The sequence below is a fragment of the Bison bison genome, unplaced genomic scaffold (assembly GCF_000754665.1).
Source record: "Bison bison bison isolate TAMUID 2011002044 unplaced genomic scaffold, Bison_UMD1.0 scf7180017864348, whole genome shotgun sequence".
In the NCBI taxonomy this organism is placed as follows: domain Eukaryota; kingdom Metazoa; phylum Chordata; class Mammalia; order Artiodactyla; family Bovidae; genus Bison; species Bison bison.
The window spans coordinates 889,813-907,999 of NW_011494920.1; the positions used below are offsets into that span (position 1 = coordinate 889,813).

Sequence of the window (18,187 nt, forward strand, 5' to 3'; positions counted from 1 at the left end):
TTATTGCAGTAACCTAATGACTGAACCAGTTCATTCTAAAGGAGATCAGTCCTGGGATTTCTTTGGAAGGAATGATGCTAAAGCTGAAAGTCCAGTACTTTGGCCACCTCATGCGAAGAGTTGACTCATTGGAAAAGACTCTGATGCTGGGAGGGATTGGGGGCAGGAGGAGAAGGGGACGACAGAGGATGAGATGGCTGGATGGCATCACTGACTCGATGGACATGAGTTTGAGTGAAGTCTTGGAGTTGGTGATGGACAGGGAGGCCTGGCGTGCTGCAATTCATGGGTTCGCAAAGAGTCAGGCACGACTGAGCAACTGAACTGAACTGAACTGAATGACTGATCTCCCCTTGTATCTATTCTCAAAGGGTAGCCAGAGAGATCCTGGTAAAAGGAAAGTCAGATCGACTCATTCTTTTGATCAGAACCACTCACTGGCCCCATGATCTCCTTCAGGTCTTTGCTTAAACAGCATCCTCCTAGTGAGGATTTCCAAGCCTCTCTCTTTAAATATGCTTTTATAAGACACCTCGTCCCTCTTTCCTGCTTTCCTCATCTCCACAGTCCTTGTCCAAAATACAGTACAGTTCTTTACTTTGTTTACTGCCTGTCTCTTCTTACTGGAATATTAGATCCAGCAGGACAAGGACTTCATATCCTCCGCATCAGGAATTAGTGGTCCATACCAGGGGGCCTTCAACAGTACATGAACAGTAGGCTTCAACAGTATGTGAACCGAGAACTTCCAGATGTTCAAACTGGATTTAGAAAAGGCAAAGGAACCTGAGATCAAATTGCCAACATCCCGCTGGATCATCGAAAAAGCAAGAGAGTTCCAGGAAAACATCTACTTCTGCTTTATTGATTATGCCAAAGCCTTTGACTGTGTGGATCACAACAAACTGTGGAAAATTATTCTTCAAGAGATGGGAATACCAGACCACCTGACCTGCCTCCTGAGAAACCTGTATGACCCTGAGGGATGGGATGGGGAGGGAAGTGGGAGACGGGTTCAGGATGGGGGACACATGTATACTCATGGCTGATTCATGTCAAAAACCACTATAACATTGCAAAGTAATTAGCCTCCAATTAAAATAAATTAATTAATTCTTTAAAAAAACGAAGCAACAGTTAGAACCAGACATGTAACAACAGACTGGTTCCAAATTGGGAAAGGAATACGTCAAGGCTATATATTGTCACCCTGCTTATTTAACTTATATGCAGAGTAGATCATGCAAAATGCTGGGCTGGATAAAGCACATGCTGAAATCAAGATTACCAGGAGAAATATCAATAACCTCAGATACGCAGATGATAACACACTTATGGCAGAAAGCACAGAGGAACTAAAGAGCCTCTTGATGAAAGTGAAAGAGGAGAGTGAAAAAGCTGACTTAAAACTCAACATTCAAAAACTGAATATCATGGCATCCAGTCCCTTCACTTCATGGGAAATAGATGGATAAACAGTGGAAACTGTGACAGACTTTATTTTGGGGGGCTCCAAAATCACTGCAGATGGTGATTGCAGCCATGAAATTAAAAGATGTTTGCTCCTTGGAAGAAAAGCTATGACCAACCTAGATAGCATATTAAGAATCAGAGACATTACTTTGCCAACAAAGATCCATCTAGTCAAAGCTATGGTTTTTCCAGTGGTCAATCATGGATGTGAGAGTTGGATCATAAAGAAGACTGAGCACCAAAGCATTGGTTCTTTTGAACTGAGGTGTTGGAGAAGACTCTTGAGAGTCCTTTGGACTGCAAGGAGATCCAACCAGTCAATCCTAAAGGAAATCAGTCCTGAGTATTCATTGCAAGGACTCATTTTGAAGCTAAAACTCCAATACTTTGGCCACCTGATGTGAAGAACTGACTCATTGGAAAAGACCCTGATGCTGGGAAAGATTGAAGGCAGGAGGAGAAGGGAATAACAGAGGATGAGATGGTTGGATGGCATCACCGACTCAATGGACACGAGTTTGAGCAAGCTCTGTGAGACTGTGAAAGACAGGAACACCTGGTGTGCTGTAGTCCATGGGGTCGCAAAGAGTCGGACATGACTGAGCGACTGAACAACAATAACAACTAGGAAGCCATTAAAATGTATCGAAAGAAGGAATGACTATCATCAGCCATGTATTCGTCTCTTGAGGGTAGGTAGGCCTCAGTACATATGGCTCTGTAGCTCTCCTACACAATTCTATGCACCATCCTATGTATAATACAATTTTTAATAGGGCTTTTCACCATCAAGCAAAGATAAGAGACATATATAGGAGACTGTCTAAAATTCACAACCAGGGTTTCATCTTGTATTGACAATGTTCCTGCTGGTTAACCCTATAAGATGCAGATACCTTCACACAGGCCTGATTGAACAGATAATAAAATGTCCTAGAAATGCTACTTTGGGGTCCTTCTTTTTTATTTCCTTCATCAGACATACAATCAATTCTGTTAGCCTAAAGGATGGTAAAGATAGTTCATTTCCCTTCCCTTATTTCCCAGTAATAGCCCTTAATTGCATAATGAAAGGAGAAAAATTATTAATAAAATTTTCCCTTGAATTAAAACCAAACCATAACTTTAGTTTTTGTTGTTATTGCTGAATTTATTTCTATAGAATTTTAAAATATATTTACCCCTGTAAAATACTTACCCCTTAACTAACCCATTAAGAATTTCTACTTATTAATAAATAACTACATCTTCCTTCCATTAGGGAAACAAAAAAATGTCAATTTAATCAACTTAATATTCTCTCTACTCTTCTAATTTTTCCAATTTAATTTTCACAAGCTCACAATAATTCACTTAGGCATTACTATTATCCCCAGTGAACAAATTAGAATTTGAGGCATAACAGACAAGAAAGCTTGTTCAAGATCACTCAGGTATCAGGCAGAAGCATTGTGATTTGACTCTAGAACCTGAGGCATAGAAGGAGATGTAGATCATCAGATAGAGGAGATAATATCTTGAGAAATGCGATTGACTAAGGGAAAGGTAAGAGCTATTCCCAGGCTTTGGGCTTGGGCGACTAGGTAAACGATGGTTCTTCCAATGGTCTACAGGAGGAAGAGATTTAGAGAACAAGTTTGTAAGATCAATTTTTGATATAAGTTTGAAAGTAGGAATGTATTTTGAAGCTTAAAATGAGTGCCCTGGGCTAGAGATACAAATGTGGAACTTGAAAGCTGCAGAAACCCAAAATCCTAGAGGGTAATCAGTTCACCCAGGAAGAAGTCACTACATTTGGCAAAGAGAAGAAGAAGAAAGAAAGAAAAAAAAAAAACTAGCTATCTGAGAAAGAGGAGTTTTACTGGAATGAGAGACTGAGTGAAAGTTTATTCCAGATGAAAGAGTGAATGGTTAGTGAGAAAGCAGAAAGAGTGATAGGATCTACTATTCTGAGAAACGGTTATTTGCAAAGGGGAAGGAAGTGACTGAACACTATCTGGAAGTCACAGGGGCTAGTAAAATTTTCTTCAGCAAATCATCTACCTTTTGATGCCTTCTAAAATTGACCTTCCTAGAAACATAGCTCTGAAAGCCTCACGGCCCAGAAAAGACCTTGCAGGAGGCGGCTGACCATCACCTGACTCCCCAGGAAGCCTCCTGAAATAGCCCTCCGTGCTTCCCTGGTGGTGCTAGTGGTAAAGAATACTCCTGCCAATGCCAGAGACACAAGAGACTCGGGTTTGATCCCTGGGTCGGGAAGATCGCCTGGAGGGGGAAATTCACTCCAGTATTTCTTACCTGGGAAATCCTATAGACAGAGGAGCCTGGTGGGCTACTCCATGCAGTCAGACACAGCTGAGCACACGTGTGCGCGTGCACACACACACAGTCAGTACTGATGGATGCCAGTGGCGGAAGTGTTACTCACACCCAGTAACGCTTGTGTCCTAAAGCAAGCCCTCTCGGGAATTCAGGGTTTCTTCTAAAGCAACATTTCACAAAGTGTGCTTCCTTGAAACCTAGCCTCTGGGTGGAATGAGTATTACAAAAAGGACACTAAAGTAGAAAAGGTTCCATGATCCACTAACTCGAGGAAACGCTGGGTTAAACAAAGTTAAACAGGTTTGTTTACAGCAGGATTTTCAGAGCCTAATATTCTAATGTGTGTCATAAAACTACAGGAGGGAGATATAAAATTCAGCATTTTCCAAAATTACCTGATCATAGGACTTTTTTAAAGTGTTATCACATGGATCAGAAATTTAAGAAGATGTTTTCCCATAGGATCAATGCTAGTGGAGGTTATTTCAGGCAATGTGACAGACTGATCAGAGATCAAAATCAACAGCATTTTAATTGTACCAGGTACTATCCCATTAAGCAGCCATATTTACTTCAGTCTACCCCAGTTTCTTGAGCACTCTGCTCACCCGATGACATTAATTCAGTCACAGTCCCTTTTATAACGGGAATAGAACCTCGCTTGAAATTTGAAGCATTTGCTTTCCATTCTGATGAACTAAATTCTATGAACTCTGTAATAAAACTAGGATTAGGGCACATGGTACATTTCATTTCATAGTCCTGTGTGACTGACTACATGAGATAGAGCTGATGAATAAACTTGTTGATTGTTGGTATTATTTCCCTGCTTCTATTTTTTTTTCTTTTATAGCTTGCAAGCTCAGTTGTTACCAGGAAAATCAATAAACAAGCTTTCAAGAAAAATTACACCTAGGGAGAAGAAAGGCCCTTTTGCCTGGAAGTTATTCTTTTTCTTTTCTAAGGCAGTAATACCCACTCCACAACCAGAGTTCACTTTCAAGTCAACAGAAGCCCTGTGTGCTCGATGAGGACTCTCTGCTGGGAGAACACAGCCCTCAAATATTTTCAGAGCGGTATCTTTTGTTACTAGGATAACTTCTGTGAATTGAATTGTTCTGTTCTGAAAGTCAGGCAGGACTAAAGAAAGAAAACTAATGTAGCCAAGAAAATAAACCCTTATCCACATGTCCAGGGCCTAGAAAAGAATGCAGGACAGGCTACAAAAGGCAGACTTATTTTGTGAATGTAAATGAAACACAACCCTGTTAAGTAGAGCAGAAGCACTCATGTCTGACCAATTAGAGCAGCACCATTCAAAAGAACACAGCAAGATGATGGAAATGTTCTACAACTTTGCACCGTTCAGTATGTTAGCCAGGAACATGAGAGAACTCAGCCAAGATCAGCAAAAACCCACAGCTGACTTTCCAGCAGAGAACATGAGCAATCCCAGCTGAGACCATGGTAAACCACCCATATAATCCGCATACCCATGCCAATGAGTTTTGTTCTTTAAGTGTTCCATAGCAATAATGCCAAAACCGACACAGAGGTAACAGTATACCCTAATGCTTCATGTTGTGTTAGAACAGTGCCTGACATCAAATAAGCAGTTAATAAATATTTGCTATTATTATTATCCATAATTTGCCAGCATTCCCAGAATGGGTTTCCCAGCTGCCCGAAGAAAACGAGATGTCTACCATAAGTTTTGTGAGAGCTACAGAGAATGCTGATCTATCAAATTTTTAATCATTTTAATAAATTAGAAAGAAAAGTATCAAAAGTTAAGTGTATTATAGTAATGAAAAGTTATTTATTTCCATCACAGTAAAAGGATAATCCATGATCTTCCAAAGCCCTTCACATATCCTGTACTGATTAATCTGACATATGCCCAACTAGCATATCACCAATCAGATCAAACATCAAACTTCTTCCATGAAAAATGGACAATAATAATTTTGTTGCATGATTAATTGTTGATGTTATGACATTTACATCAGGTCAAAAGTTAGGATGAGAAATGTTATCTGTCCTAGATTTTCAGACATAATACTTCTATGTCTGATGCTACTTTCAACTGTGGATTTTTAAAGAATAAATGCATTAGCTCCAAGATAATATTATTATACACTTTTTTTTTTATTACAAAAACTGGAGAAACACATGACTGTGAGGTTCACCCCTCTGATTGGTGTGTGTGTACGGATGGTGTGTGTGTATGGATGGTGTGTGGGTGGGCGGTGGGGGAGTTCTTTCATGGCTACTCTTCTCTGTCGGCACCTTCTCTTTCCGGTAAGTCATTCATTCATTTAAACAGCTTCAAGCAAAACTCCATCTCAGGTTGTAACTTCTTTTCTGAACTCAACACATTTCCATTTCTAATTGATTTTTGCACTTGGATGTTCTGCTATCTCCTTGTTTTCAATTAAACGTGGATTCATCGCCTCCCTGGACATCATGTATCAAACATGTGTATGGTATTATGTGGTCACTCAAGGTAAGTAAACCTCCTAATTCAGTTCTTTGTACATAACAAAAGCAGGAATGAAAGATAACCTTGTTATTACTCTTGTCCTCCATTTTGGGTTTTTTTTGGGGGGGGGCCATGCTGCATGGCATATGGGATCCTAGTTCCCTGACCAGGGTTCAAACTTGTACCCCTGCATCAGAAGTGCAGAGTCCTAACCACTGGATTACCAGGGAAGTCCCTCCAACTTTGTCTTCATAATAACCCTTGGTCTGGCTACGTCAAGTATTATTGTCTTACTTTTTGATGAGGAAAATGAAATACCAAGTTGTACAGATCATCAAATATAAAAATACTGACAGGTGGGCAGGGAGAAATATCAATAACCTCAGATATGCAGATGACACCACCCTTATGGCAGAAAGTGAAGAAGAACTAAAAAGCCTCTTGATGAAGGTGAAAGAGGAGGGTGAAAAAGTTGCCTTAAAGCTCAACATTCAGAAAATGAAGATCATGACATCTGGTCCCGTCACTTCATGGGAAATAGATGGGGAAACAGTGGAAACAGTGTCAGACTTTATTTTTCTGGGCTCCAAAATCACTGCAGATGGTGACTGCAGCCATGAAATTAAAAGACGCTTACTCCTTGGAAGGAAAGTTATGACCAACCTAGATAGCATATTCAAAAGCAGAGACATTACTTTGCCAACAAAGGTATGTCTAGTCAAGGCTATGGTTTTTCCTGTGGTCATGTATGGATGTGAGAGTTGGACTGTGAAGAAGGCTGAGCACCAAAGAATTGATGCTTTTGAACTGTGGTGTTGGAGAAGACTCTTGAGAGTCCCTTGGACTGCAAGGAGATCCAACCACTCCATTCTGAAGGAGATCAGTCCTGGGATTTCTTTGTAAGGAATGATGCTAAAGCTGAAACTCCAGTACTTTGGCCACCTCATGCAAAGAGTTGACTCACTGGAAAAGACTCTGATGCTGGGAGGGATTGGGGGCAAGAGGAGAAGGGGACGACAGAGGATGAGATGGCTGGATGGCATCACTGACTCGATGGACGAGTCTGAGTGAACTCCGGGAGTTTGTGATGGACAGGGAGGCCTGGCGTGCTGCGATTCATGGGGTCGCAAAGAGTCGGACATGACTGAGCGACTGATCTGATCTGATCTGATGCCAATGAGATTAATAATCATTGTATGAAGAATGATAAGTATTCAGACTAAGTTTTATGGAAGCAAATTTTGAGACTGACTGGATAGATTTGATATATAGTAGCTAGTATATATTAGCACTGACTATGTGTCAGTAGTTATTATAAGTTAATATCAATATGCTGTTAATACTAACATTAACTCAATTATTTAAGTATTCTTTCATAGTTTTGTCAAAGAAACCAATATGGATCTCCCATGGGTTAAACAGCCTGCATTAGGTAAGGCAGCAACAAGCTAATAAATCACCTGTCTGGGATTTGAATGCAAACCAGACCAACTGGCTCCCGAGAAGTGTCCCTACTACATTCTTCTCTCTAAAATTAATAAGAAGTTGGGAGGGGAGAAAAATGTAAGAGCAAATGCAAAGTCATCCAGGTAGAAATAAGTCAATCATACACAGGCCTGGGTTCAAGCAGGTTGCATGGGCTAGGAGACCACACCTGGAAGAGGAATCGGATGGAAAGGAGATTGGAAGAAGCTGGGATGCACCAGTCGTGAAGTGGTCCTTCTTTTGTTTTTAAACAGCTTTATTCTATGCATTTATTTATTGGCTTCACAGAGTGGTGGCATGCAAGACCTTAGTTCCTCAACCAAGGACTGAACCCATACTCCTGGCATTGGGAGCACGAAGCCTTAACCACTGGACTGCCAGGGAAGTCCTGAAGTGGTCTTTGAATGTCAGGCTGAGTTGTTTGGGTTTCTGGATCCGCCCAAAGGGAACCTGACCTTCTGTCTGCTTTAACTTGATCTGTGACAATGCTCAGGCAAATGAACATGCTATGGAGAAACGCACCAGCAGCGCTGGAAGAGGGGGGTTAGTTTCTTAATCTGGAGCTGTAACAGTCTGCGTGAAACTGTCAGCATCTCTACCTCAAAAGACTACATCTGAGTCACTGAACTATTCCCAAAGGTTAAGAAAGGGACATCCTGAAGACAGACGCCCCGTCACACGCCAGCCCTGACTCGCTGATGGAGGGGTAAGCACTGCAAACGCAGAATGTACCGTAATGGCGGAGCAAGCCGTGTGCTTCCGCACCAGTTCAATGTTGAGAGTGCTTTAACTGAACATCTGGCTAATGACATACCTTCCATGTATCCACAGTACTTACTCACTGCACCTACTCCATGTGAAGAAATTACATGGGTCAAGTAACAGCAGCATGATTTCATATGCTTGCCCCATCGCCTACAAGCATAACTAAAGAGTAACAACCACACGCTTGGGGGAAAATCTTGGTTAAGTCTTTTTCACGGGTAGTTCTAAAACAGGAATGCAAAAAACAAGAAACTTGCTGATAATCTCTTAAACCAATAATTGTCAAATATAACAACTTCGATATGAAAGGAACTATTTCCTCAGCATATGGACTAGTCGAGTTAGCCCCCTCATTGAACCAACTAAAGCAAATTTTTAAATCTTAGCAGTGATAAGGGTGTACCATTTACATTAGTATTTTCTTTGGTAAAACTGGCTTCAGGAAAGGAAACGTTTTCACAGTTCTCTTTTCCAACTTTTGCTAAGGTGTTTTTTTAAATGCTCTGAAAGCAGGATTTTTCCAAAAGAGTTGTTCCAAATGGGAACAACTCTACCTTTTTCATAATCATTTAAAAATCTGCTTCATGCTTGGTCAACTCATAGCCAATCACCTAAGACTGAATTTCAACTGATAACTAAAATTCAATAGATTAGTCTGAATCTTCCTGGTAATGTGAATCTGATTTCACCAAATAATAGCTGCATTATTTAAAATAATGAATATGTAATAGTATCTATTGAACACTGGCCCATATTATAATTTATAATTAATGGCTGGAAAAAAGAATATTTGTGATACTGTAAACTGCTATCTTAAGGATTCAACAATCACATGTATTATAATTCATAAAAAATAGCATATAGCATTCTTTTCATATTTCTAGATTGTCTTCTTTGTCAACTGGTGAGCAAACACCCATAATACTCTTTCAGTTCAGTTCAGTTCAGTCACTCAGTCGTGTCCGATTTTTTGCAACTGAACTGAACTGAAACAGTATTATGGGTATTTGGCGTCTATCAAAATGTTCTGAGTATCTTGCAAAAAAAGAGCACAGATCCAGGAAAGTTTAGACATTACTAAGGAAACAGTGCACAGATGTGGATGCTGAAAAATTAATACCACACCATCTTCTGATAGGTTGTAGCTCCAAAAGTGCTTCTGCAAAAACAGAATGAAACATGCCAGAGCACAAATACCCATGCCATCACAGCATAAATGAATCATTAGGCATTAAAACAGAAATTTCAAGCTCTGGCATCAGGTCCAATTTCTGACAAATTCCTCAGCCTCACACATGTTTCTTCACGCCATCTTGTTGGTTGAGAAACACTGGAAGCAAAAGCAGCCCGTCCAAGTATCCTATGTTGATGCATATAGATGTAATCTAGAAAAATGGTACTGATTAACCTATCTGCAGGGCAGGAATAGAGACATAGATGCAGAGACTGAACTCATGGACACAGTGGGGTAAAGGAAAGGGTGGGGCGAATCGCGAGAATAGCCCTGACATATACCATGTATAAAATAGATAACTAGTGGGAAGCTGCTGTATGACACAGGGAGCTCAGCCTGGTGCTTTGTGATGACCTAGAAGGCTGGGATCGGGGGGAGAGGGGGGTCGGTGTGTGTGTGTGTGTGTGTGTATCTGATTCATGTTGTTGTACAGCATAAACCAATACAACATTGTAAAGCAATTATCTTCCAATTAAAAATATATTAAACAAAAGAAAAAAAAGTAACCTGTCACACGTGAACAAAAACCAGTTGAAAAATGATGTCTAAATATTATATAATATTTGATTTTCCTAATATCTCAAAATATTTTTTAAACTTGCAAAATGAATATTTACTGTTCTCAGATAAGATGTTCTAATCAGGTACCAATTTTGTTACAATTTAAGGCCACAGGAACCCTAGGAGGTTGCTGCTGACATCTAGTGGCATAATTTTTAAATGCTTTAAAAACATACATCCAGAGAAAGAAAGGGACAAACATACTCATATATGAAAAAGAAAAAACAAAAAAGAGAAAATGTTAGTTGCTCAGTTATGTCCAACCCTGCAACGCCATGGACTGCAACCCACCAGACTCCTCTGCCCATGGAATTCTCCAGGCAAGAATACTGGAGTGGATTTCCAATTCAGTCATCAAATCAGTGAACACAGTAGATAAATATTAAGTTGACTGAGGTGGCAAATTATAACTTTTTTCCCAATTGATTTTGATGTAAGATATGCAATAGGTAGTGTCTCTATAGATCAGTGTTTTGCTCTTAGGCAAAACTGCCTTCATTGAGTAGCTTGGGTTCGAGTTTTCTCCAATGGCATGTGCAAAATGGCACAGAGCCAACGGGTAATTGAATTGGACAACCTCTGAATTAGGCAACCTCCCTTTGATGAAGGAAATGTATTTTGATAGTTGAAAATTATTTGCTTTATAAATTAGAATATTTGATTTTATATTTTATTCACATTGAAAAGATATCGTAAAGGAAGAGAAAGTTCTTAAATTTGTCCTAATTGATGTAAAACATTGCTAAATTATAATCCTCATAATACAAAGGAATCTTTTAGCTTTTTTTTAAATTGGAGGACAATTGCTTTACAATGTGATGCTAGTTTCTGCTGTACAACAACATGAATCAGCTATGCATATACCCCTCCCTCTTGAACCTCCTTTTAAATATTCCTTCAATGGGTATCTTAGAGATGCGAGGACCTCACTCATTCAAAGCCTGTCTACTTCACTCACAAGTGGGAGTAAAAGTGGGTAACAGAAGAACCTTCTTTCACAATCACACCAAAGGAAAAGGAAGTCCCATGGCAGTGTGTACCTTTACACAAAATAAAAAGTTGTATAATGTACATATACATACATGCATAAATACATGCACACAAGGGAGCTATTATATAGCAATATTCATAAATCAGTGACAGTGTGACAGACAGTGTATCTAGGTTACTTTAGTAAAGTAAATATGGGTTAAGGAAGAGAAATAGTTGTAGCATGATGAGGAATTCAGAAGGCTCCATAAAGAGCAGTTTTAAGATTATGCAGGCTTTGGAATAAGGAAGAAAGAAACTAGGCATTTCAAATGGAGTTTCCAGCACAAGGAAAGATGAGAACATTTAGGGTATATAGTGGAGGAAGAGAGAAATAATCACAGTAAGAAACATAGGTGGGGAAAAAATGCAAGAATGTGAACATTCGTAGAAGACAATTCTATGGCCTCTATAGGGCTTCCCTGGTGGCTCAGCAGTAAAGTATCCACCTGCCAATGCAGGAGACATGGGTTTGATCACTGAGTTGGGAAGATCCCTCAGAGAAGGAAATGGCAACCCACTCCAGTATTCTTGCCTGGAAAATCCCATGGACAGAGGAGCCTTGTGGGCTTCAGTCCATGGGGCCACAAAGAGTCGGACATGACTTAGCAACTAAACAGTAATGACAAAAGGCTTCTATATGACTATTCCATTAACACTATACATGGGAGTTTTCTTTAGTTTAAAAAAGAGAGAACATCTACTGAATCTAATTCTCAGAAGAGTAAAGAGTACCAAGAACTTTAGCAAATAACAAAGCTCATTTTTAAGAAAAAGCAAATTCATAGAAATTATCCTCTCTTCCTGATGTAAATTCGCCTTTAAGAATTATGTTTTAATCACTTCTCCACGAAGGTGTTCAATGATTTATTCTTTGACTTTCAGTTTAAATACTCTTTGGGAGATGACTGTGTGATGTTATAGTTCTATTTCTGTAAAGCACTGTGTCTATTGCCCATCCATTAGTCAGAGCATCATGACAATTACATCACCACTTTCATCACACATGTAGAGGCATTTCGAACTCTCATTGTGATTCCTGGCCTTTAACTGATTATCAACCTGCACATCTGATGCTTTACTTGCCATTATTACTTAACAGTAGTTTGCAATAAATAATATAAAATATAATTGTAAAAAGCTCTTAAAATATCAAAAGAATTCTATCCTTTAAAAAATGTCAATATATATTATATCTACAGAATGTTCTATTCTACAGCCAATAATAATAGACCACAATGAAACCAATCTCTAAGCAATATATTTATCACTTATCTCTTAGTGCCCTAGAGCATAAATAATGCTGTACACTAGCCTCATGATAGTTTATTTTTGATTCTCAAAAAATGTGTTTATATTAAGCCAAGATTTCAACCTATTTATAGACAATAGAGTACATCAAAAAATTGCTGAGTCCTTAATATCCCATTTCACTTTCCCATAGGGAAGTTAAATGTATATGAGACTAAAATTTAATATTCCTACATAATATAAATAAATTATAAGCATCAAATTTTCCTAACTGAAACTCAATCTATTTCAAGGACACATAAACCTGTTTAAAATGGAACAGAATAAAAAGTCTTTATTTTTGTGCATAATCTTACTAGGTACAGAGAAGGGTATTTTAATCTGACTAGGCAAAGTTGCCTCTCTTTGGGAATTAAGAACATTGTAATCAACAGACATCGGAGACTTTACATAATAGAACACTACATGAAAAGTTATTTTTAAACCCTTTCTTAAAAGGTCAAATGTAGAACTTTCAGGTATCTGCACACGCAAAAGTGCCTACTAACACAATAGATTGCTCTCCAAGCCCCATTGCCAGAGTTAATGGTACTCAAAATGAGTGTGTTAGTCATCACGCGCAACTGAGAAAAGCTGAATGGTCCCATTTGTCCAAAAATAACAGCTTTACTAATATGCCTTGAACTTCTACTATTTAAACATTGAAATTGAAATGCATATATCCCATTTAAGATAATAAAGACAGATATCACAACATCACCACTCTTTGCCTTATTAACAGGAATTTTTTATAAAGTTGCAGACACCCCTATTTCAATGGGTCCAAAGGACCAACCTAGTGAGGCGATGACGTGAACACCAATTCTCCCACCCCAGTTTCTCCTTCACACCCCACTCCCAACCTCCACACAAACAGTATCCTGTAGCATCATCTCTTTGGGAGCATTATCAGAGCAAAGCACTTGGACTGCCAACATACAGAACTGGTCCAATTTTATTTGCACGTTGGGAAGACGCAAATTTTGCTACCCCAGGTACACAATGCTGGACGTTCTGCCACATTAATGGGAATTTCCCTCCTTTGCCTCACCTCTTTCTTGATTACATTTAGTTTGAAGTAAGTTTATCCCTATCTTAAATAACTGAAATAAAAGTCTAATAAGATCTAATGGATTAGTATATACATACCTCTGGAAAAAAGAAACACTTCACATGAACGCATCCTGGGTAGTTGGTGCGTCCTCCCTTCATCCTTGTTTCATTGTAAAGGGCATGGACCCCTGACCCTCTTCATTATCTCCATCTCAGCGTGTTTCCTTCTCTGTCTTTACTGTGTCATCTCCCATTAACGCCCTCTCAATCAGCAGTTTTCTACCATTCATATCCCTATGCTTATATCACAGTGCTCAGCTTCAACCACTTCTATATACTGTCTAGATATTGGTTTTTATTATAATGCTCTTCTTGAGGAGTCACAGTTAATATTTTTGATAAAACCAACCTTCAACTGATTTCATTAGCCATTAAAAAATTCCTTACAGTTTGATTTAACATTTTCATATAGAGTGCCTACAATCGCAAATCCCCATTAGAGAAGTTACTTCCTTAAAGAGTTTATGCTTCCCTTGAAGCATTAACTAAAGCCAGTTTGTAATTCAAACTAGCAATTTATTTTTGCTCCACTGCAAATTAAAGTTCAGAGCCTAGTTTTCTGCTGATGTCCATTCAATTCAAAGGCTTCCTTTGTTTCAGCACTCATTTTTTTTTTTTTAGGAATTCATCAATTTCTCAAAAACAGAACCCAATTGGTTCCAACTATTATGCAGCCTATTATACATTTCAACAAATCCAGTAAGTGTGTTCATATATGTAAAGCAACATCATATCTTCACAGTTATATAAGTAGATAATATTGATAGATGGCTTTAGTTCCCATCACAAGTCTAACCTTCTAGAAACTTTCTAGTAAAAACTCTTTTGAGACAGTAGCTTTTTTCATGAAACATACATTTTATATCTGCATCTGTGCTCAGCTTTGTTTACGCATATATGTCATTAGAATATTTGCATGAGCGTTCACATTCTAGGGCCCACGTATGTAAATAAATCACACTCAGTTGGAAAATTTAGTAACTAAACATGCAATCTGTTGAGTATAATCAGGCATGCTATTCAACAACTGCATGATATAATTCAGTCTTTCCAAAGAAAATATATGCTTTGCGTAAGAGTGTCTCCATCAAACTTGATGAAATTTTTCCAGGAATTTGTACTAAAATTGTTTTGCCTATTCTATATATATATATATATATAAAACCATCTGACTAATGCTTAAATATAAAGAAAATCTTATAAAAATTTACCAATTCTCTCATTGTCTATTATTTGTAAATATGACACACTAATTGGAGTTATTTCCAAACGAGTGCAACAGCAGTCCCCAACTTCTTTGGCACCAGGGACCAAAGATTTTGTGGAAGACAATGTTTCCATGGATGGGGGGAGTGGTTTGGGGACTGCACTGTATTTATTGTGCTCCTATAAGAATCTAATGCTGCCGCTCATCTGACAGGAAGTGGAGCTCAGGCAGTAATGTGAGTGATGGGGAGCGACTTTGCTAATTTGCCCACCACTTACCTCCTGCTGTGCAGCCTGAAAAGGCCATAGACCAGTATCTGTCCATGGCCCAGGGTCTGGAGTACAATCTTCTAGTCAAGATCCTATTCACCCATTTAAACAAATGCAAGCGTAGTGTCAGAAAATGAATCATTATCCCCAATGCTTTATGCTAATATATATTTTAAAATTTACCATCTACTTCCTCAATATGTTGATCATCAAAAATTATTCCTTCTACTTTTCAGATAATGATTTACTCTTCTGATTGATTATCTAATAGCTAAAACTAGGAATCAAGAAAAAACCAACTAGTTGAATGCACTGGAGTTAAACAGACTGAAAAAATATATGTCAATTCAAAATAAGCATTACCTTGGTCTGATTTTTCATGAAGTATAGCAAATCTCTTGCCAGGCAACACCATTTCTTTGGGTTCTGTGGGCAAAAAGAAAAGAGATTAATAAAAACAACCTTTCTTTTCACTCTATAAATGCTTAAAGAAGATTTATTAGTAATAAAGGTCAGAGAAGAAAATCATTTAACAAAATATTCAGCTCCATTCAGCAGCTGCCTTGGGAACCACTTGCTTTAAATGCCAAATAATTTCCCCAAAGGTCCCCTCTCCCCTGCAGCTGAGAGCATGGGTGACTGCTGCAGATCCTCAGCCCCGTTTTCTTTGCCTCTCTCTCTTTTCTCACATGGGAACAAGACCAGCACTCCAGCAAGGAAAAGCAATAGCTTCAATCATTTCAAAAGATAAGATGTAATCCACGTTGAGACAGAACATTTACTTGGAATATAACAGACTGAAATGGAATTTGCAATTACCTAAACTTAGTTTCCTCCCTCCCCTGGTGAGGAGGGCTTTTCAAATGTTCACAGAAGTTTGGGTCTTTTCCTATTATGCCTTTCCACAAAAATGATAAAATGAGATATTGTTGGGATGACTCAGTAAATAATTGCAGATTGCTCTCCTTATGAGCCGCAATTTCAGGCTTTTTCTATGCTGCTCCGAGAAGGAAAGTACTTGATAGGAGTCAAAAGTTATGAAAATATATCTTATTCCCTCCCTTAGCATATAACCATCTTGAGGAGTGTCCCATAAAAGATTTTATTGCATCATTATCTGAATGTTCAGATTGCAGGATAAGAAATTCAAGTCTGAGCAATAGTTCTCCAAAAAGAACTGTCATATAGATAGGTAAGAATTTTAAAATCTCCTCTTAAGAAAGTTATTTGAAGAAATATTAGCAGTTAAAAGCAATGTTGATTAATTGACTATAACAGTCATTATAAGAACAATCATATAATTGCAATCACAACATCTTACTAGCTCTGCGCACTTAGGGAAGGGAATGAAACTCTATAAACCTACTTTTCTCATCTGTCATATTGGAATGGTAATTCTTCCTACTTCATAGAATTGATAAGATAAATAAATAAGACAAGTACATAGAAAAGACACAGACCTAATGAATGTTAGTATAATTATGAACATCATTATTACTATTATTATCATTGTTCTCCTTTTAAAAAATCTTGCAACCCTTAGAAAATCAGTGCCCTAGTGAGCCACATGGTAGAATGATTAAAATCATACCATACTGGATAGTTCTTCATTTGTTGATTTATTAATCAGTCAATGAGGGCAAAGGAAATAAAGACTTGTTTTAGGACTTTGGGCAGGTAAGGGGGAAAAGATTAAATTGCATTTCAGGAGGATGAGTAAGTTGTCACTCCCCTGCAGCGGCTTCCCTTGACTTTGCTGAGGATTTTAATTTAAAGATGTCCTCCAAGAAATTGGGATACTTCAAGATTCACTTAAAGCAGCTGACCCTTGTCTACTCTTGTGAATACTCAGTTCAATTAAATAAAACACCTTGTGAGACCCTACTGCAGTCAACAGATTTTAGAGAAACCATTATAAACAAAAAGGACTCAAGAAAAACACTGTCAAGTGGAGGAAACATTTGTAGACAATTATTTCATGCAATTTGTGAAAATTCCATCATTAAACAATATAAAATGTGCTGAAGCAACAGAAAGAATTGAAAGGATATTATGCAGCCAGGAAAGGGTCATTTAAAAAAATAATCATAAAATCATATGATATCACTTATATGTGAAATCTAAAAAAAAAATGATACAAATGGACTTATTTACAAAACAGAAATGGATTGACAGAGGAAACAAATTTATGGTTAGCAAAGGGGAAGGTATGGGGGGGATAAATTAGGAGTTTGAGATTAACATATATATACTGCTACATATAAAATAGATAAACAAGGACTTACTGTATAGCACAGAGAACTCTATGCAATATTCTGAAATAAACTATACAGGAAAGGAATCTAAAAAAGAATAGATATATGTATATTCATAACTAAATCACTTTGCTGTATCCTGAAAACTAACACAACATTGTAAATCAAGTAAATTCCAATATAAAATAAAAATTTGAGAAAAAACAATAAATAGTCTTTAAAAATTCAGTCAGAATAACTGAACTGATGTACACTGACTGCCCATCAGTCTTGTTTGGTCCACAAAATTTTTACGAGAGAGAAGGACTAGGAAAGACTGAGTCTGGCAGGTAGATTAGGTACAGATGTAAGTTAAGATGACATTATACAGAGTAGACACCAATCTAACATGACTGGTGTCCTTATAAGATGAGATACAAAAACAGACACACAGACGGGAGAATACCAATGCAGACGGAGACACAGAGAGAGATGGCCATGCAACTAGGAAGGCAGAGATGTGCCTGAGAGCCAAGGAATGCAAGGATTGTCGGCAACAACGCAAGCCAAGAAAGTCATGGAACAAATGACCCTCTAGATACAACATTGCCCTACTAAGTCCTATTGGCTTTGGACTTCTAGCCTCCAGAACTGTGAAAGAATTAATGTTTCCTGCTCCAAGCCACCCAGATTGTGGGAGTTTGTCACAGCAGCCCCAGGAAA

At 38.2% G+C, this 18,187-nt stretch overlaps 1 protein-coding gene across 1 annotated transcript in view; it reads right to left on the minus strand.

The window, feature by feature from the left end:
* Positions 1–15,658, minus strand: part of INPP4B (inositol polyphosphate-4-phosphatase, type II, 105kDa) — a 717,001-nt gene extending 701,343 nt beyond the window's left edge. Inside the window, exon 1 of the mRNA XM_010854712.1 lies at positions 15,594–15,658. The gene's annotated coding sequence lies outside the window, so the exon portion shown is untranslated. The remainder of the gene's footprint in view (positions 1–15,593) is intronic.
* Positions 15,659–18,187: the final 2,529 nt, after the last annotated feature.